Here is a 23,273-nt window from a genome sequence, read left to right on the forward strand (position 1 = left end):
TTTTTTTTTTTCAAAACAACGGTTTTCCATAAAAAGTTTTCTCAAATTTATTAATCAACAAAATATTTTTAGGTGTGTTGTATGCTCTGTGACCTTTAATTTTTATTTAACCAATTGTCGTATCTCAAATGGATCTCATTTATTTTGCAACCACAATGTCAACCACCAAATTACAACCACTTTAAGAATGGTCGCCATTAGTGTGTTTGCTTTGAACTGTCTCGCCCGTCTCACTTAACCATAATTTGCTCAAAATATACGACTTGTAGATCATCAACAAAACTAACGCCGCAAAGGGAAAAGAAAGAACGAAAAAAGTGTCGAAAATAGCTCGACCAAATCCCAACCTCGACAGTGACGCGCATTTTTCAAGGCTGTTGGAATTAGTATTGTTTGGTTAAACATCTGCGTTTTGTTTCTGTCACTGCCGGGTTGAGAGGTTTTATTTTCTGTATAAATATGTAGTAAAATAATCTAGGTAACCTACATACGGCTAGCAAAGTTATTTCAAAATGCCTTATATGAAACTATCCGGGCAATAGGTCGGTTAACCAAAGTACCGGCAGTAACATAAAAATCTAATAAGGAGGGAAACACATAAAGAGTTTTGTTCGAAAAATACCTGCAGTACAATCAACCGCAACCGGCTGGCGAATAAGTTATTGGTTCAATCGCTCGAGAACCGCGTATCGATAAAACTCAACTGCCGGCGGTGTACGGAAGGCAACACAGTTGGCAAAGATACGATAACTGCAGCAATACATATCTGTGCCGTGTAAAAGTAGGAGCGTTTTGTGCTGATTTCAGTTCCGACTAACTTGTGTCAAGTGTTTCAAATAGAGAAAAAAAATCGCGCATATGGCCTCCACATGGCTTGTCTTTAATTTAGAACTTGTATTTGTATAAACGCTAATATTGTTGCCAGACGAATGTGTTCCGCTTTTGAATCCCACCTATTCCGGTTTGTTTCTTACCAGATGCAACGGTCCCAATACCAACCAACATCCAGAAAAGCAATCTCGCATTCAATATCACGTCAATGGAGCAGAAAAAAATCGTTCAAGGTCACTTCAATCAGTGGATGATTGCAGTCAACCAACTGCTGGCATTATAATTCTATGTATATTATTGGTGTTTACTGTTGTTTCGTTCCGCTGCCGCACGCATCGGTTGAGATTTTTTTAAATTAAATATGAACGTTCATGCTGATTTTATACGTGTTGTTCATTTGTTCTTCAGAGATCGAGTTTCTGACCTTGATGAGAAAGGTCGATACGGACAGATCAAATATTTTGTCCGTCAATGCATATAGAAAGTTAACCGACAGAATGGATGACACTGGATGAGAATCAGAATAACTATAAAAAATTTAGGAATCAACGAGAAAGCTAGCAGAAAATTTCAAGCAACCCTATTCCCTATTGTACTAGTGTAGTACGGTAGAATTAAATGGAATTTTCTCGTTATTAGTTCCAGCATGCGACGTTTAAGATAATTATGGTACCATCAATAGAGTTGAAGTTAGTGAAGAATTTTAGACCGACCAAAATCACAAAGAGAATAAGGCCTAAAACTCCTCATGAATAAAGCCGGGATCAACACAATCGATTGTTCCTAATAATTGACTTCCACCTTCACCCTCCCGTCCACCAACAGTTGTTAAGCCACGCACCCCGTAATTAACGTGCCCCCGAGCTGGCAGTTGGCGACGACCTTTTGTACGCGACGCGTACCTACTCCCAAGAAAACCCCAATACATACGAGAGATTATGTACGGTGATCGTGCGGTCGCGTGTTTCCCGTTGTGTTCCGTGGCCATAGATTATGCTCCAGCCGATGGGGACGTACCTTCCGTGACTGGTTGCCCTAACCAGCAAACTGATTTATGTGCGAATAGATACCATCACACACCAACAGCAACAACAACAACAAGGGCGCGACGCCGACGGACGGCTCGAACGATTCACGTTTTAGCACAGAAAACCAGACGCAGAGGAAGGAAAAACAAACGCGACTCATGTTCATGTTGGGTGCAGAAAGAGAAAGTTTTACGACGATGACGACGACGGTGGTGGCAGCCATTCCAGAATTAGGTCATCTATCAGATTGGTAAAAATATAATCCATTCCGATTCAACTGGTTAGGTATGGAAAATCACCCGAACGAGCTTTTACACTATTACCCAATGCAACGATTTGGATTTTTTGACGTAGGACTACAACTTACGGGAAGACAGACCTGTCATTCTAATAACTCTAAAAATACGAGCAGATTTTGATTCTACAGTCTTTTCCACTTATTTTGATACTAATTTTATAATGATCCGACCACGGGAAGTGGCCGAAAAACGAGCATAAACATAAGCGTTCCAGTGCGGCGTGGAACAACTTTGACGGAATAAAACGCCACTCCTGAAAAACCACGATTTTCAAACTTTATGTACCTTTTTCTCAGAAACTACACAACGTATTGCTACAAACTTTTTTTTGTTTTGTTTGTAGTAGCTTGACAAAGACTTTTATAACTTTTGAACTTTGTAAACGAAATACAGCATGAGAAAAACGAAAACGAAGAAGAAAAGATGACTGAAAAAATCAAATTTTGTCTTCATTTTCTTTTTTCTCTGGCTCTGTTTCATTTACAAAACACAGAAGTTATAAAAGTCTTTGTCAACCTACTACCAACAAAACAAAAAAAAAGTTTGTTTCAATACGTTGTGTAGTTTCTGAGAAAAAAGTACATAAAGTTTAAAAATCGTGAGGAGATTTCAAATTTGGCATTGTGTCTCTAGCAAAATATTCGTTTATGGCCAAAGAAACAACTCGTTTATCAAATCCGACAGCCCTTTTAGATGCATAATCTTTGAATGTTATCTTAGTCTTTTTTCCCTACCATAAAACTGAACCTTGACGTGGTCTAGGTTTTTTTTTAAAACTAATCAGTAAATCAACAACGTTTAATTCTGATTGCGGGTTTATATTAGAATATTGTAAATTAAGTCAGATTCGGAGTAAAAATTACCAAATGTAATTGTAATTGACAGTTTCGTTGTTCAGAAAATGCCTTCATGCTGAATAATAAGAATAAGACCGCTACGGGGATCTCTGATAACTAACAGTTTTAAATGAATCGGACTCATAAAAGAATTTTCATAACAATCTCCTAAGAATTTGGCCAGGAATATTACTAAGATGTATGAAATGGGGAATGCAAATGAGGAAGCGCCCAACATAGCTCCAGCCATTCCAAGTCCCTACCTAGCGCCTCCACGTGGCCTTACCCGGCAATGGTCTATTGAGTAGCCAAGGTAGGAGGTGCGATGTTAGGTGGTTACCGGCTGCCTGATCTCAAAACAGCGGATTTGGGTGACAGCTGAGTCACACGTCCTTGTTAGTTCTTCTTCTTCTTCTTCAGCAGCATAGAGCCGGGGTGGCTCGTGTTGTTTCAAGCACTCGTGTCCATTCAACTCAGTCTTGGGACACTCGTCGCCAATTTCCTAGTCGTCTCAGAAGTCGCAAATCGCTTTCGATCTGGTCGAGCCATCGTGCACGTTGGGCCCCCCTGTTCCTGGTGCCGGTGGGGTTGTTGAATAGGACTATTTACGTCGCACTGGCGTCCGGCATCCTTACGACGTGTCCGGCCCCCCGTTGCCTGCAAGCTTTCGCTAGATGTACGATGGGAATCTCCCCAAGCAGTGCCTGTAGCTCGTGATTCATAACCCTCCGCCACTCTCCGCTTGTTAGTAGGCTTAATATAAGTTATTTTAATCATTTGTTTCGTTCTAGCTCATGAGAGGTGCTTCAAACAAACAGTGACAAACAGTGTACAGTGAAAACACCGGCCGAAAAAAGGTTAAATTATGCTCATGGATACCAGAAGAAAAAGGTTAAATTAATAATGGAAGCACTCATGGAAACTCAAATGATGCAGCTCTATTCCATTCGAAGGACTGCTGGTGAGATTGTTCTATTTTTGTTCATATATCTTCATATAATGTATCTTCATATAACACATATTTTATTACATTGCCATATACCATCATTATCGTAAAGGGGAAGGAGCATCAGGGTATCGAATGAATCGAAGACTGGATGAGGGATGTGGTAACCAGCCCAAGTCATATAAGGTCGGAGAGGATTTTGACGCGCCCTTCTAGCACTCAAATCATCCCGCAAGATAAGTTTGCACAGCGAAGTTATGTATCTAGAAACCGAAAGTCTATGCTAGAAGGAGTGTCTTATATTCCCGTGGAGTCGTATAAGCGACATTGCTTATAGATCCAACCCAACTTTTAGTCCTTCACGAACAGCATTGACATGAAAGTTGCTAGGCAGATAAATTCGATTCTGCAGTAATTCTACTTGCATACATTGCACAGTGGTCCAGAAACGAAAGTTAAGTGGAAACTTACTTTTGCGGCTAAGCGTTTTATAATAGCTCCCTACAATGTTCAGCAAAGTTGTCCACCTCTAAAAGACAATTAATACGAAATCAACGACTAAGTTCCAGTTTGGCTTGTAAACACATAATCCATAATAACTTTTTATAAGAAAGAGATAGAAGGATAATTTCTTCGACAAAGTTGTAGCTAAAGATTATATAAGTAACTTTGCCAAAGACATAGTAGGCGTATTTTTAGGCGTTTCTAACTTACAGGGTGTTTTACAACAAGACCTCTCAAAAATCACTTTTTCGCTGATTTCTTCAAATGCAGTGGTTTTATTGCATCATAATGTTTTACAAAGTTGGTTATCTTATCAAAAGACATATTTTTGTAGAACATTGTATGTTGAAAACTCATACGTATAACGAGTTCTAACGTTTTTCCTGTGTTTTTTTAGTCTTTTTTGGAATAGAATATCTCAAAAAGGGGCAAACGAAAAAAATCAAACTTGGCCGTTTTTGAAAGCTTGGAGTTTTATCTCAAACATATGTGAAAATAAAAAAACTGGTTTTTTCTCTAACTCGAGTAATTTCAATTTAATTATTTCATGTTTGACCATTTTCTACTATGCAGTATTTTCCAATATCTTCTTGAAGACGATTAAAGTCAACATGTCAATAGTAAAAAAGAAATTTGTCGTATCTTGACACAATTTATTCTGATTGTCACGTAAAATAGTCTTCGAACTGCAGATATGACATCAGTTTTCTATCAGCACCAGCAGTTTTTGATAAATATCTATCTTTCAATTTTCATTATTTTGCAAATATGCTCAATCTACCATCAATAATGTTTTAAAATTAATTTTCAATAAAAAAGCAAAAAATATTGGTTATTTCATACGTAATATTGTTAACTGTTATTTTAGTTTTATGCCATTTTTTAATAGCAGGCAAGTATATCAAAACAGGCAAAGAGGTAAAAGAGAAAAAAACCTATAGATCCTTTTCGAACTTCAACCACCTTATATCAGTATATCGTTGATTTGGAAAAAAGCGTAGTCATTTATTTGAGAGATTCAATAAATGTTTTGTTTTCGAAATATTTTATTATTGTTAGCAATATAATAATTTATTATATTAATAATTGGTTTGCGCTTGGTGGAAGCTCCAGAGTACGTGTACAATAAGAACGATTTTGTATTGCAATGACTGAATCGGACGACAGCAGGAGGCGTTTGAACACATCCTCCAAATTGGCAATCCGGTTAAATTTTCTGACGTGAAATTCCCTGAACTTACAAATACATTTATTTCGCGTTTCCTGTACCTCTTCGCTTCATAACCCTATGAGTTGTGCCGTGGCCTTAATAATATCTTCGCCGTGTACTAACATTATATAGCTAATATGGAATTGAATGGGAAATAATCTCCTAAACTACCGAATTACTTTCACGAACATTTTAAATACTAATTTAAAATAACAGTAACGGTACCCTCAAATCTTTTGACAAAAAACTCCAGGACTCTAATAGGATTTGCTTGAAAATATTCCTCTTTTTTTACTACGATCATAGTCATGTTCCTGTTCCTGAATACGTATAAGACATCAATTTTGAAGACTTCTCAGCTTTCTGACTGCTAACTGCTAACCAGAGTACAGTAGTTCTGTGGAGACCAAGGCCCTTCACTCTAAACCACCGTCGAACTAACTACGCGCGCAATGAACCAGCCTGCCGCTATATGCAGCTAATGAACAATTTTAGAAACATACTAAACTTAAACATGTCGTCTGATACTATTAAGAAAAAACTTTCTGACTATTTCTGAGAGGTCAATTTCATGTACACTAATACCACTGCATTTTATATTATTTTGTATTTGGTATTATAATTTATATTTATATGTATGGATTGGATGACGGGCGAAGTCCATATATCTTGACAATAAGCAATTGTAAAAACTACCGTTATAAAAACTTATTTGATGAATATTCCAGCAGTGGTTCGAAAACTAGCACAAGGTCAAAAAACTAGATCTCTAAACTTATCCGGAGTTCGAAGACTATTTTAAGTGGCAATCAGAAGAAATTGTGTCATGGTACGACAAATTTCTTTTTTACTATTTACATGTTCAAGAAGATATTAGAAAATACTGCATAGTAGAAAATGGTCAAACATGAAATAATTAAACTGAAATTACTCGAGTTAGAGAAAAAACCAGTTTTTTATTTTCATTCATAGATAAAACTCCAAGCTTTCAGAAACGGCCAAGTTTGATTTTTTTCGTTTGCCCCTTTTTGAGATATACTATTCCAAAAAAGACTAAAAAAACACAGGAAAAACGTTAGAACTCGTTATACGTATGAGTTTTCAACATACAATGTTCTACAAAAATATGTCTTTTGATAAGATAACCAACTTTGCAAGACATTATGATGCAATAAAACCATTGCATTTGCAGAAATCAGCGAAAAAGTGATTTTTGAGAGGTCTTTTTATAAAACACCATGTAAGTTAGAAACGCCTAGAAATACGCCTACTATGTCTTTGGCAAAGTTACTTATATAATCTTTAGCTACAACTTTGTCGAAGAAGTTATCCTTCTATCTCTTTCTTATAATAAGTTATTATGGATTATGTGTTCACAAGCCAAACTGGAACTTAGTCGTTGATTTCGCATTAATTGTCTATTAGAGTTGTACAACTTTGCTGAACATTGTGGGGAGCTATTTTGAACCACAAAAAACTTTCCACTTAATTTTCGCTGCTGGACCACTGTGCATTGGGAAACCCTTGAGGTGATGGTGGCTACCCCCATACATACATACATAGGAATTTAATATTACTAAAGGATAATGTGCAAAATCTCCTGATCTGGTTGGTTACTGGAGAACAATCTTACAATCGATTTAATTAATGATTAAAATACAAATATTAGGAGATGGATAAATTTATGTTGATTTTTATTTCGTTTTAATGATGTTCCCATTTGGGTTAAGTTATTTTCCACTAATGTTGTGCAAAATGCTCAATCTCCTTAATAATTAAGGAAATTCAGGTAGAGCTAACCAGGGAGATGGAGAGAAGTAAAGGTAAAGTGAACCGCTGAAGAAAGATAGGAGTAAAATAGTAAAACTTTTATTTAAATTTATAAATTCAAAAGGGAGAGAAAAACGTTTTGGCGTCTTAATGTTAATATCTTGGTGATTCGACCATATTACAAACAAACAGATATCATCTATTCAAAAAGCAAAGCCGTGGGCTTAAACTGTCATTAGCACGGTCCTGCTAGGCAGCCATGTTTTTGCAGTCAACATCTAACCATTTGCGTAACTAAAACAGCATGACACCGCTATACGTTCTGTTCGTTTCACTCTGCAAAGCCGGTATGCTGGCAGATGGGTAGTATTTTCAAACCTTAGCCAGATATTTGCAAATAATACCCACGCCGGCAGCAGATGTTGGCTACTGTCAAACACATTGAGTAGGGATAGGGTTGCCAGTCCCTTGGCCATTAGACATTATTCTTCTTTATCGACAGACTTCGCAGCCGGCTGTTTAGAGTACAGGAAAATTACGGGGCCAGTGTAACGATCCTACTGACTCTATCTAGCAAGTACCGCCTAGTCAAGATTCGAACATACGACGACTGGCTTGTTACACCAGCATCGTACTTCGAAAACTGGGCGGTTAATATCATCTATGCAGGCTGCGGGAACAATGAGGCCCTTAGTAGCGGTCGGTTTTTGACAACGGATTCCCGTTATAAATACTGCGCATTAGCTGTTTGATCTCGGGGGTTGGGTGTAGGTGGGTACGACTCTATGGTTTATAGCTTCTGTCGACTACCGCGATCGCCCATGTCGTGTTGCGCTCTATTTACACTCTAGACCTATCTTGAGATAGTGCATTAAGGTCTGGGGGATGGAAGAAGAAACTTGTTCCATGGATCGAGCCAGTTGAGGACAATCGGTGTAAGGTAGGGCTGGTCTCCACTTCTTCACTATACTACATTTTACAATTCAACAAGTATAAAATGTCCAGGACAAAGCACATTCACAAATTCGATCTATCTATCCGTTTTACTCTTTCATCATTAACAAAATCATCGTGGACACCAACGCCACTGGACTATTCCGATCATTGTCATTGGTTCGTTTTCTCAGTCTTGGACGGATTTGGCTCTGACCTAGAGACCTTGGGACGTTTTCTTCTTTCTCTCATCAAACTTCGGTTAACGTAAAACCCAACACGAGTCATCAAGAGCAACAGCATCCCCAATACGAATCCACAAGGAACCTCTTAAAAGGGCCCTGCACAGAATTTTATACGCTATTAAGCAACCAGCTGAATAACCAGAAAAAAAACAATATGACAATCTGCAATCTGACTGCATCCGCTTATACTATCAGAATGTTAGAGGACTCTGCACTAAAGTTGATGACTTCTTCATCTCAGTTAGCGATACTGATTTGGAGCTTTTGCTAGGATGTGCGAAGTCTGTAAGTTAGTATTCGACCTTTGGCGACCGCTACAAACCTAACATACTCGGAGCGATGGAGATTAAAACACCTTCCAGTTGGTTTCCTTGGGACTACGCGATACTCCCGATAATCCCGAGCTGAGCACAATTCGACATTATGATATGATAAAATTTTGTCGCTCGTTTAATTCTATCAAAACTAGAGTACAGTACTAGTTTTTCAGCCTATTTCTATTTTCGACTTACCCTCTATATCTTGGGAGCAAAACTGTCCCTAATTCTTTCCAATATTTCAATATTCACTACTATTCTTGCACTTTCGTTTCGTGGTGACAAATTGGTTCTTCAGGCTTATGCAGCGTGAATACAGAGTAGGCTTAATAATTAAAAGCATGCTGAAAATAACATCCCATACCCTACTAGATACTAGGCATATCGCAGATAATTTAATAACTCGAAACAGATCTTCTCTTACTTGAAAACCAAATTGCATTATTTGTATATCATTCTGACCTCAGGCCGGCATAATCAAATATCGCTTGTCGAATATCCAACAGCGAACCCGAATGGTGACCGTAATTGTTCATAATTCAATGAAGGGGTAAAAGAATTCCGACTGTGCATGTATAAGAAAGTGGGTCAATCATCTGAAGGTCTCTTCTACGCTAGAAAACAAAGTTAGATTGTAATTTCCAAGCCAAGCACATGCTTTCGTGTCGTTACCAGCGAACGTCAAACCAGTCGAGCAAGATGATGTCATGAAAATGACCGCACAACTGCTAAACTAGTCACTAGTGACAAATTGGCTATCATATATCATTTGATCACCAAATTTTCGGAGTTCTTGTTTTACCACAATCGAATAAGCTGTGATGGTAAATCAATGTTACATGAATAGAAAGACGTCCCGTTAAAAAATGAGCATACTTTGAAACCAAAAAACCGGTCAACATCCAAAGGGCAAGATCACTTTCAATTGGTTCTGGTTGAATGAATTCGTCGACGACGACGTCGCGCCGTCATCGTCAGCAGACCGAAACCGGCATATTTATGTCAAGTACCCACCTACTTTTTAACATCTTCATTCGAATCACTTGACCTGGGAGAGATAGAAAGGGCTGGAACTGAACGCGACTGAGTCGTCTCGTTTTGCAACAATCGAAGAAAGCCGGACCGGGACAACTCACTCCGGAAGTACGCGTGCGATGTTACACCCACCGGGAAACGACACGTATCGACGTCTGGTGCTGCAAATCGAATAAACTTCTGAACATTACATCACCGCTACAGCAACGCTGTAGCTGAAGCTCTGTAAAGTTCAGTTAATGACCCTGATTGAATCCGCGCAGATGATGTGATACTGCCTTGGCTGCCTAGTCATAATTCCACGGTGACGGCAACTGTGACGGTGAGGTCACCGTTTTGTTTTTTCTTCATGTATTCTCGCTGCAGATCGACCAATGCTAAAAATAAGCAACGACCATGAGTTGGGTACAAATTCACAGAATTGTACGCTACATTCACAGATGGGATTTGGGAATCTGAATCCAAAATATAAGTCATTCTGGTTTGTTTGATTTGGGCACGTCATAAAGTTGAATGGGATGACATGTAGGCAAAGAATGTTCCATTTCCATGCCATAACTTTTCAAAACCATAATAGAGAAAGGCGGAAAAATTAATTTTCGCTCGGTATCATTGTTTCAATCGTTGCCCTGATTAGGTGTCTATTTGTAGCTGCCTAATTGAATCAGAGTATTGCAGGTTTTGCTCTCCAACTTCTAACCAGATTAGGGTTTTCTCGCAAGCTAATTGCTTAGTTTGATAGACGAAACTCAATATGTTACCTTTCCCGGTGTAAGGATACAGTGACACTTGAATTCGACGACTATTTCATATGTTTTATGGCAATATCTGCATACCTGAAATTAAAGAGAAACAAAAGACGATTAGAAAATGTTCGAAGACTAATGAGTTTGAATTAATTTGAATTAAGCAGATATTTGATTAAAAAGAAGAGCGAAGAAACCTTTCTGAATGCTTTTTCCATTCAATCATAATCATGCTCACTACATACATTAAGTAATGACAACATTTAGTCAGCCAGGTAATCGGTGTCATTTCATTCAAATGTGGCACTTCCTCACTGGATAGAGTGCCGTTGCATCTACCTTACAGCGCCCGCTCTGCACGTGCAGAGCGTAAAGTACAAAACGAACAGTACGATTGCGGTAAACAACGATTAGGGACCCTCCGGATAGGCGCAGTCAGTCTAGCACCGCCTAACGGGTGCGTAAATGTACGTGATCGAATATATGGGTTGAAGCTAACGGATGAAACATTCATGGATGGTGATTAGCGCGCACCTTTGAACAAGATCGCTGCTGGTTAACGACGTTAAATTTTCACCGTACCTGTTTACGTAATATGGAAATTATATCATAGGTATGAATGTTTTTGAAATTACATTTTCATTTTTAGAATTTGCTTGTTATGAAATTAACGCTATTGAACAGTGAATTGAAGCCCAATATAGCTGCATAAGGTGATTCAAATCATGAAGCGAGGTCCTCACGTAAATCGCTTTTATGAGAAAAGTTTAAGTATCTTTTTACTGGCCGGTTGTTTAATTGGCCTTACGTCTTATGACAAAGCCTGCATTAGTGGCTGGTATTGACATACTTATCGTTAGTTACTCTGAATAGTTTGGTTATGTTGATTATGTCTGAGAAGAAAAAAAAATGAACAAGGAACAAAAGATTGCCTAACGCAAACTGTATACGTCAATTATGAGGGCTTGCAAGTTGACAAACATGTTAAGCAACACTTGCATATCAATGAGTTCTCTCAAATTTCAGTGCATAACTCCAAAAACCTGCAACAGTAGAAAACCGGTAATAAAAATATGGCAAATTTCAGCGGTCCCAAAGCGCTCCTTTGCGGTACACTAAACATATGGCACTTTCGTTACGGTTTTTGGAACGTCATTCCTGTGATCTGTTGTGAACTTATTCAAGTGTTAATACATTTGGTTGTTCTTAACCAAAGAATTATCTCCAGATTATGTAGCATCTGCCAACTTACATGAGTATATTTTGTTGTTTCAAGCTGTTGAAGGCAGTTGTTTGATTTTTACAGATATATTTTTAAAAGGTCTTGGAACGTCCAAAGTGTTTGCCTCAGCTAACTGAAGGCAACTATTTTTACGCTAAATTTTATGTAACTTTTGAAATTTTTGTTTTTACGCAAATTTTGGACTTTGCGTGCTTGTTACAGCCGAATTTCCACAGTTTTTTTTTCGCGTATTTCAAAATTAACGTGTTTTTTCACGAATTTCGGAATTTACCCAGGTTCTCTTCGCGGAATTGTGGAAATAAAGCGACATTATGGAATTTCACGCGATTTACGCGTATTTAGCAATTTGCGAGGTTTTATACGCGGAATGTTTTTAGTTGAGCTTTTTTGCGGTTGAACGAGATGACCTAGCATTTACGCACACTGATGACGAGTTTATTTGTTTTGTACCAGTCGTACGAAGACGTTAAGAAGGCTTTGCAGCTTGTAGCAATCTTCAATAGACTTTACACTGAGGAAGAGCTTTAAATCCTCTGCATACAGAAGTCTGCACCTCGAGATAACACAGCGCATACATCATTGAAAAGCAAAGGTCCAAGATTGCTCCCTTGCGAGACATCAGATCGAGCACAGAATTGATTCAAAAGTGCGCTGCCCAGTCTGACAGAAAGACACCGGTTAACCAGCTATGACCTCGGCCAGTCCATAAAGGTCGGCACCACACCCATCCACCAAAAGTAAATCATGGTCCACACGGTTAAAAAGGACGTCTTCAGGTACCTGTAAATAGTATCCATTTGAGTGCCGTTTTCCATGTTTTGGATGCAGAATGATGTGCACTCTGTGAGTTTTGCGGTTGTCGTCCGTCTCGGAAAAAATCCATGCTGGCCACAGGAAATGTGGCACTTTACTTCATGAAATAGAAGCTTCCATAGCCCTGCGATCACCTTTCTTGAAAACAGGAAACAAAATTTATTTAGTTGCAATTCATCACGAATTAAAATATTAAAGCGCACAAACGAAACCACTTGAGATTGTTACTTGTGAGTTCTTTACGTGAAAATACCGTGTACACATTTCAGCCCGGTTAGTGAACATTAACGAAGAAGGGCTAATAAAGAACAGAAGGCCAAGTTTCAAAAACGGAGTGTAGCACCTAGGCTTTGCTTTGCTTTGAAGATTAAAGGTTTGGTCAACGATCCTAGTCCGAATGTCAAGGACCTACTGGACTTTGGTATTGGCCGGTAGAGATACTGAACTGCAAGCAATCCTTTGCTATTTTTTTGTGTCGCCGGTTATAAACTGCCTTAATTGCAAGTAGTTGGGTTATACGGTCAGCTACTGTCGCAATAAGGTACGATACAGTAAGTACGGCAAAAATCAAGCGGATGACAACTGCGAGGAAGGCACAGAAAAGTACCTCTATTGTGGAGAGGGACTTTCGCGACACGCCCCACGTAAATGTTTGGTAACAGAATTAAGCATTTCTTTGTGCTGAAATGGACAAAAATGCCATTTCCAGTGACCAATCTCTTCGAAACCCTATGAAGGTTGGTCATCTGGCGAATTCGATTAAACTATTATCGTACTTATGGCTAACTGAGAGGCTATGGTAGTATTACTCCCTCGTTTTTCTTTGTGAATCCTGGCTTACTTCTAATGACTTCTGATCTTAACTTCTATGGCTTTTAACAGATCAAGTTTTTAACAGACCAAGTTTTTAACAGGCCAAGATATTACGAATCCAGGCAACGTTTTATTATAACAGACCATAATTAATTTCGAATAAATAACTTTGACATTTTCCGCAGTTCGTTTCCCAACCGCAACATAAGCACATAAACACAAACTGTGGGAGAGGAAATTTAAAAGGAATCCTTTCTTACTCGTACTCCCTTTCTCACTTATTTTTTTATTTTTTTATATTAGTACGTAGCTGCTAACCCTTTGCTTATTAGCGCTCAGCTGTGTCTACAAATATCATATCAAAGACCCGCATCGCATGGGACGGTATGGCACAAACCGTAGTAGAAACCGTACACACGAATGATGGAACGGACGGCGTGGAACCGTAGATGTGTGGGTAACCCCGGGTGGCATAACAGGTGCGCTTTCCAACCATGTGACATTCCATTCGAGAGCTGGGCTTGTACCTGCTACCTGGCTGATGACAGGACGTTCTAAATTAAAACCGAACATTCAAAGTGAAAGGAAAGAGTCGGAAATACAACATTAGTATGCAGTACATTATAATTTAAACGAATTTTTGAGAAATTTTGTTTTTCATGAAATAATTTGTTTAAAGTGAACCACCCTGACTTTATCTCTCAATAAGTTTGAACGTAAACTTTTCCCGATGCTCGTTTTGAACCCAGCAGAAGAAGAGACAGCCAGGCAGCCAGCGCAGCTATGTGAAACTGGCAGTAACAGTAAAATGCAGGAAATATGTGATCTTTTTTTATTACCGGGTCACGTCAGAAGCAGTTACCACTTCACGGAGTGGTGAATTTCTTGAATTCCCTGAGCATATACTGTACCACTCGTTCGTACGTCGCCGCGACGTGGCGCCCATATCGTACGAAACGAACGTAACAAGCGTTCTATAGTCTTGAAAGTGGGAAACGTCCCACTCGAGGGGGAAATATGTATGCTCATTACATATGCTGGAAATTGAATATATATGACGACGTGTCAGTAGGAGGAAGTACGACCATAATGATTGTGCTGTATTAGCCGTTTGGAAACATGAACACCTGCCGCAGTAGCTTATGGTAGGGCCGTTCGTTGGGAGAAAACAAGGCCCGGCTGTGAATTTGATAGATATTGTGTTGTCATACCGTTCAGATGTTTTTTTGATCGAAACGTTTCGATTTTTGTAGTTTGCTTTATTAATCAAAAGCTTTAATACAAAAGGCAGAATATAGCAAGAAAATATTTTTGCTTATGATAAAAACAGCCGTTATTTATAGTCTAATCTTTTGGTGTATACAATTGATGTCTGTGGTTGGAACGAGCATTTGTGAATTTGCATTGGTAATTTTTAGTGCCTTATTTTGCCACAGGCAAATCAAAGTTTCCTTTGCAAACCTCTAACAACAAGCTAACCTAGCCTAACCTAACGTTTATTTTGTTCGAGCTTAAAATGAAATGCAAATTCTGCGTCATCTCATGTCTGATAGTTCCCTCAAAACATTTGTTCTCTATTTTCACCATTGCGCGCCCCGAACGTGGCGTGCGAATATCGTTTAGCCCAAAAAGCAATTTACATTTCTCTGGTGTGGTGCCACATCGATTTATGTAACAGATTGCAGACAGCAGTTTGAGCCCATCCCAGCCAAGGGCCAGGTTCGTCGTGCGTTTCCAATTGGATTAATTTAAATAAAAATGACTTCTAATAGCTTTACGCAAATTACTTCACGCTAAGCTGGTTTCCCCTGCGGTACGGATGAAGACAGTCACCAACCGGCTTGCGTTGCGATACGGATGGAAGCCCAAAATTTCACTCCCCGGGTTGTTTCCGTGCACATTGCAAGCTCCAATCGTGCCGGAAAACAACCAGCCACAACATTTAATCCGTCCCAATTTGCCCTAACATTTCAGCTTTTCCGTTGAATTTATCTTCTCGCCGGCTTACAAAGTGGGATAAGCGGCTGTTCGGGCTGATCAACATCATCATCACCAGCATGATCATCGTTGCAGTGCATCCCCGCGGATAGACGGAAATAAACGAGGAAGGAAGAACATCATCTCCGCCTGGTGCGGTTGTCTTCTCTTCCTACTCAGCTCAGACTCAAGCAGACTTTGTTGCAACCGGTCGGTCGGTGGTTCTGTTTTGGCGTGGTTTGTTTGATTTATGCTAAAATATTACTGACTCTGTCGGGTAAACAACAAGCAGACAGATAAACAACAGTTGAAGTGACACATTCTAGTCGCTCCAGGCGATTGGAATAACAAATACAAAATTGGGACAGTGGCTGGAAGCGGCGGTACAAAGATTTTTGTTTTAATTTCTATTTTATAAGGGACTCACCGTCTACAGTAGCGCAAGCCATATCAAATCATACAAATACAAAATACCTCGGCATTGTTTGTTGTTTTATGCATATCCACTCCTAACTGTACCTTCCACCAGTGTTGAATGGAAGTAGAAGTAAAGGATATGGTTTTTTGGGGTGCACGATTGAGTGCGCAGACGATTACTACCTAGCTGTTGATTGAGTTTACCCTTTACAATTTTATCTTTTTTCTTACAGAGGTAGATTTTCTACATTTTTTTTAGGTAAATCATGTGTTGTCCATCGCTAGAACTGTTTTATTCGATGCTTCCTATAAAACGAACCGAACAAGCTGGAAGAATTGTCCTTGCTTCGGCAGGACATATACTAAAATTGGAACGATACAGAGAAGATTAGCATGGCCCCTGCGCAAGGATGACACGCAAAATCGTGAAGCGTTCCACATTTTTTGCAGAATTCCCAAACGTTCATTCAATAATCAAATTACGGCACTCATCATTTCGCTAATGTAAAATGTCAGTGATTAAATTTCCGTATTATCAGTGAGCATAAATTGTCGATAACTAACTTTTAGCTATAGTACTCTCAGGAGTCAGGGGTAAACCCATGTTGGTAACTGTTGTACCCGTCGTCCTCATCAATTTCCAGCAGACACGACGAATCAACATTGCATCGTCGTTCGTTGGCGTCACTATTACTAGACGGGAACTAATTCCTTCTGCTTTTGGGTGACCGGGAAGAACCGGAAGGGCAACGGTAGACGGTATGACACGAAAGTCAAAACACACGGACGGGAGCCGAAAGGCTCGCCTGGCCTGCCCGATGCGTTCTGTTCGTGCGAGAGCATCGGCAGACCGACAATGTTGAAGTGTTTTAAAAATGTTGCAGACGACATATCGACAGCAACGACGATGACTAAGACGACGACAACGACAACGACGGCAACGGGAGGCGGTGATGTAAGCGTGCCACGCCATAGACTCGTATCCGTTCATCAGCAAACTGTTGGTGGTTATTAAAGATGAATGTGTTAGCGTCACGAGAGCAGGCACACTCATCGGAAGAGGAGACCGATCGGATGGGAAAGGCAGATTGTGGACGTGAACATGCACTTCGTTCGTTCGTTGGAGACCAACCCTTTTTGTGCACCAGTCATATTAGACTCCGTTCCAATTGTCTGGAAATGAAATATGTACTGCTTCCATATTATTTCTGACTGAAGCTCGGCTAGATGACATTTCTAAATGCTTTCCATTCTTGTGATTTCCCATTTGCCCGGCGATTATCGTCATTTTGTGACGCGCTATTGAATTATTTATGATGACGGAAGTGCTTCATGTGGAGCTCAAATATCCAGTAAATTAAAACATTCCCGACTGGTTCGTGTCATTCCAAAAAGCCACCCGGTGGCATAGGACAGTAAAATCCGCACTAGGAAGTCATATGTAAAAGTGTTATTCCTTCCTCTCAACCCATTGTGGTTGAAGCGGTGAAGCCTCGTATTCTGACAGCATAAATTCGAAATCATTTTGAGGTTTGTCTAGACACTTTTAATGAAAGGTTGTCGAACATAATCATGTTTCAGGTGTGAGTAGAAGTATTTGCACCTTTACGCAATTTACCACTTAAAACCAATTAAATTTAGGTTAGTTTACCAAATTTACATATTTTTGAGTAAATATTTCGAATGAATTTTGGAGTGAATTTAATTCTTCACCAAATGCACGACTGTCTGCAGCTATTCTGACAATTATCAAATGGATATCTGTGCCAGCAAAGTACCTCGTTTTTTATTTCTAACTAATTTCTTATAAAACTAACACTCTAATAACAACTCCTGAAGTCGATGCAATACCTCTTGAAAAGGGCTTCGAAATTTTAACGCCTAATTATAGGTTGTAAACAGTACCAGTTTATTAAACCCTGGAAGAACAATGAGTTGGTATTTCAAGGCATTTCAATTTCAAGTCCGCTTCTTCTTCTTCTAGTAGCATAGAACGCCGTGGAAACTTTTACCGTATCAAGAATTCCTCTCCACAGTACTCGATCCTGGGCTACTCGTTCCCAATTCGTTGAGCGTTTCGACAGACGCAAGTCGGCTTCAACCTGGTCAAACCATTCAGTACGTTGCGCCACTCTATTCTTGGTGCCGGTGGGGTTCTTGAAGAAAACGGATGTCACAGAACAGTCGCTTGACATCCTTGCTACTTCGCCGGCCCACTGTAGTTTTCCAACTTTCGTTAGTAGTAAGAGTGAAATCTCTCCAGTAGTAGTCCATACGCCTACGCCTCTCTGCGCTATCCGTTTGTACGCCGCCATCCGCAACACCTTTCATTCAAATACGGCAAATGCATGTATGTCCGTAAGGTTACTGTCTCGAATCCGTAGAGGACTACCGGTCTGATTAGCGTTTTGTACACCGTCAGCTTCGTGCGGCAGCCTGACTGAAGCGTCTTGCGGAGAGAAAAGTAGACTCGGCTTCCAGCTTGAATGCGTCGTTGAATCTGCTACCTTACTTGTATTGTTGTCGGCGGCGACCAGCGGTTCCTAATATACCAACTCATCAACCCCTTCCAGCTCATCGTCGTTAATAGTCACAGTCCGTGGGAGGCAAACGTTGTTTTCTCTGAAGCCTCTTTCTTTCCACATATTTGTTTTTTTTGACGCATTGATTTGTAACCTAATTCTCCTAGCCGCTGTTTTATGTGTGGCGTAGATTACTGAAAATCATTCCTCTCGTTTCCATGCTCACTCGCCGGATCACACCTTTAATAGCGATGCAGAATAGCATACAGGACAGTCCATCTTCTTACCACAACCCTTTGAGGGATTTGAAGGGACTCCAGAGTTGCTTTCATCAGCCGCCGTTCCCATTCTCGTGCATTACCTGGCATAGCTGTTCGCTCTCGACTGTATCATATGCTGCCCTGAATTCCACGAAAATATTATGCGTGGGCACGTTAGTACTCCCGATATTTCTATTTAGCAGATTCGTCGAAGACTTGAAATTTGATCCGTAGTAGCACGAGCCACCATAAACGGGGCAAATCACACCTTCCATCCATTCCTCCGGTAGCTTCTCCTCATCTAGAATTCTTGAAATTATCCGGTGAAGTGCTGTTGCTAATGGTGCCTGGAGTTGATTCTTTAGACAGCTTTCCTTTTTATTTAATTTCAGCAATTTTTCACCGTATCTTTTTGAAATTGGGAGCCGGCAGGCTGTTATCGTTTTGTAGGCACTCCTAGGTTAACTTCCGTTCCGTCGCCTTCTGTTATAAAGCTTGCTTCAGATATTGGAACAAAAACAATTGCGTGTAGTTCCGTTATTTATTACTGAATTCAAGATCTTTTCTTACACAAATGTAGCATATTCTTATATCTTATTCCACCAGGTCTTCATCTGATTAATGTCTTTAACAACTTTTATCTTTGCCTTGAGTCTCCTCTTCATGATTGTCCAGTATTTCTCAAGGTCTTTCGGAACAAACTGGACCCCTTTCTCTGCATACCATTCTTGAACGACTTTGCTTTAATGACAGCTTACCAAATCTGGCCTAAACATCACGAGATCGTGGTGGAAGCGAAAGAACGGCAAAATTCGTTTTTGGAGACACTCCTTTTGGAACAGTTCCGACGTTATTGTCTTATTTGTAACGAAAACTTTCGTTTTTCCGCCACACCTGCAAATGCCCTGTCAAATCATAAATTTTCGTGCAAATTTGTCGGCAAAAACAAATTTAAATTTGCTTGGAACATCCCGCCGAGCCGTTGCCAAGTAAAATTTTTGACCTGGCATTTGCCCGAAGTCGGCCTTGACACAGGTTTCACCGTCCATCAGAAGACACCCGTCGAACTTGGTTAGCACCCGGTCGTATAGCTTTCGAGCACGGATTTTGGCCGCACTATTCTGTTTTATGGTTCGGTTTGACTGTTTGCTAGGTCGATACCGCAAACCGTCTTCAAAATCTTACCACGCAGTTTCCAGTCGACAGTTCCACTCCGATGATTAGCTGGAGGCTTCCGAATCGTCGTCAATGTTTCCTCATACCGTTTGATAACGCGCCATACGGTATTTCTGGGCAAATTCAGCTGTTTAGTTAGCCTAGATGGGGACCACAATGGATTTTCCAAATAACTGTGTACAATTTTTCCCTTCTTTCGGCTTCCAAGTTGTTTGTTTACAAAATACAGTTCGTTTAAGTGTGCTAGGTCGAGCTGTAATTTCAAGCAATCATCCATGCACTTGATAGGTGAAAATATTTTTACATCGTCGGAGTAAATTAGAATACCTGAGTGGGAGATACCATCAGGTAATTTATTCATTAGAATCACGAACAACAGCGGTCCTAAGAGACTGCCTTGCGGTACTCAAGGGTCTACAGTAAATAAGCAAGATTTATTGTCACGTATTTTAAAAAATTGTATTCTCTGCTTCAAAGACGACACCAACCAGTTGTACAGTGAACCTCGAACGCCAAACTCTTCAACTGCCTCCAAGATACTATTAATACTAACGGCATCAAACGCTTTAGACATATCGGTATATACGCAATCCACTTGCAGGCCTTTTGAAATGCAGTCCGTAACCGTCCGTTTTTTTTTGTAACTACTGGTTTCTTCTCTTGAGAATCCGTGTTGCACAGGAGGAATACGTCCGACTACATTATCGTAAAGGATTGTATAGCAACTCCGCGAAAATTTTCTACGTCACATCTGGCGCCTTTTTACCTTTGTTATACTATAACAAAGGTTTTTATCTATCAGAGTGCTGTGCGAAATCTTTCAAATTCCGGAGGCTAACCACACATTGAACAAACTGAACAAACAACAAATTCTCAGCGAAATTGCTTGAGGATGCTGAGGATGCATATCCGGACCATTTGTTGATTTGTTGACATCGATCTCACGAATGCCGTTTTCCACACAAACCTGGGACAGTTGGTATGGCGTCTCGTCGTTATCAATAGGAAATTCTATGATACTACCCACCGCCTTAGTAAACACACTTTTGAAATATGCTGCAAAAAGTTCAGTTGACGATTGAACATAGGTAGCTGTAACACCCTTAAAGTTAACACGATCCGGGATTCCGGGATCTCGTGTCATTCACAAAGTTGCTTGTTTTTACGTTTTTGCAACTTTACGGAAGAAACCATGTCTATATTTCCTAACACGAAATAGTTAGTTTTTTATTTTTATTATAGTAAGCTAAGAAAAAAGTTGCACTTTTCGCCCTTTTTGGACCACTGTCCGCTGGAGACTAGAGACTTTTTGCACCATATCCCAAAGAGCATATCGAACAGGCATACGGACTGACTCCGTGATCTTGGGAGCATGCATTCTGTGGTGCTCCGACAGAAAAAGAAACATGAAACAAAATTAACGTTCATTGTGATACAGAGCAAAGCATTGCAAAGGCAAAACTTCTCCTGACTTTTCGGAGAAAATCCGACAGACAGAGAGAGAGGCAATCTAATTCTCTTCTGCACTTTGTAGTAAAACTGTTGAAAATTGAGATTATTTTTAAAACACGGCATACGCCTGTTTCAAGCTCCATTATGGTTCAATGTTATATGTATCTACTTTTAAATCAAATTTTATATTCAACTTTATTACGAATTTATGTCTAACTTCAAGTAAAAATTCGTGTCCAATTTAAGTCCAATTCAAGTTAATTTTATTTCAAGTTTTTTCCGGTTTCAATTTTATTTTAAATGCAATTTTATGTTCAACTGCGATAAGTAAATTAATTGGGTAAGACTAGATCCGCTATCCAAAGATTACTTAGACCAACCTCACATTTTTATCTCGACCTTTGTAATGAGATCAGGCATTTAATTTTTTTATAACGGTGAGTTTTCTAATAATAAACGGAGGGAACAGTAGGATAAAGTAATGTAACAAAGGTCTTGTTACATTCTCCACTGGCGAGACAAGACGTGAAGCGGAAAGAATGGGAGCCAATCCGCGATGACGTTCCACGACCTCTTTTACTCTCATGAACTTTCCATATGCCGTATGAGTGCAAATCAGTAAATTCATATCCCAGCTTCACTCATATCGTAAAACGTAAACTTTTATAGGTGGCAATACCGTAGCTCCGTTAACGCGAATTATATCTGGATTCGAACTCAACTTCTCCTGCCCAGTTCTGTGGATCGCAGATATTTGTGACCCTTTAAAGGTTCAAACATCGTTATTTTGGGCATAAAAAGAAAGACCGTCTGTAGACGGCCTTTGCCTTTGGAACGTACTTCCATGAAAAAATTGTCAGTAGCTTAATCGCAACGTTTGTACGTTTGTTGCCCGTTAGAGGGTTAAACATGACTTTTGTCGGATTTCAAAATGTTTAACTCCACTGTTATCCTAGTGGACAGCTATGACGTTGTTTACATTACATACAGATTGTAATAAAACAAGGCCTCATACCCCTAACCATACACGGATTCACGCCACTCAGGATCGAAATATAAATGAAAAACAAACTGAACATCCCAATCAAGCCACGCGTGAACCGCAAAACCCGGTTCCCGGTTGAGTGCAGCCCGCTTCCATTGCATTGCTGTTGTGGTGCATTTGAAGTTTGCATATTTCGCACATTCCCACCGATTGCTTGTTCGTTGGCATTGAGTGCAATAATAAAGCACCGAATGAATGGGCTACGACGACGGAGCGAGAGCACTTCTGCAGACCACTCGCGTATCACCACGACTTGTTTTATTTCTTTTTTTTTTCAATACAGTTTTTCATTGGTAAAAACTGTCAGCTGGTCGGTACGGTTGATAACGGTAATGTGGGCTTCCATTGTGGCAGCCTAACAAAAGTGAGCAGGCGCACGTAAGGGTTCAATGGTGCGAAACATGTACCATTCTATGCGAACCAGAACTCGATTAAGTGCATATCGTACGCAGAACAACAGCAGAAACCCATTCTGTCGCCCCAACAGAATGAACATGCTTCAGTGTTTAATTGGCATGGGATATTCCATGGGAAGAATTGCAATAATAAACTATACATAATGAATGGCACTTACGAGTGGTGACGTGGATCTGACACAAAACTTTTGAGTGTACCATCGACCGTTTTATATGGGAATGGAACTTCCAATTGAAATCACGATAGCAATCGGCGAAATTCAATTAAACGTGAGCTCATTCACAATTGAAATTGATTGAAATTATGACAATGGCATTGCGCCCAGTGTCCTACTGAAGTGCTTAGCAACCAACCATTCAACCATGCACCATGTTTTTTTGTTCGATTGCAAAAGCCTCGTACCAGGGTAATAGGTCAGCATGATGACACCATTTCGGT

At 39.8% G+C, this 23,273-nt stretch overlaps 1 protein-coding gene and 1 non-coding gene across 6 annotated transcripts in view; one reads left to right on the plus strand and one right to left on the minus strand.

The window, feature by feature from the left end:
- Positions 1 to 23,273, minus strand: part of LOC128738849 (protein 4.1 homolog) — a 75,867-nt gene that overhangs the window by 34,840 nt on the left and 17,754 nt on the right. The gene's annotated exons all lie outside the window — the stretch shown is intronic.
- On the plus strand, positions 16,302 to 16,408 carry LOC128739014 (U6 spliceosomal RNA). Its single transcript, XR_008412159.1, has one exon. It is a non-coding gene; the product is annotated as a U6 spliceosomal RNA (small nuclear RNA).

Source organism: Sabethes cyaneus, chromosome 2, assembly GCF_943734655.1.
Source record: "Sabethes cyaneus chromosome 2, idSabCyanKW18_F2, whole genome shotgun sequence".
Lineage (NCBI taxonomy): Eukaryota > Metazoa > Arthropoda > Insecta > Diptera > Culicidae > Sabethes > Sabethes cyaneus.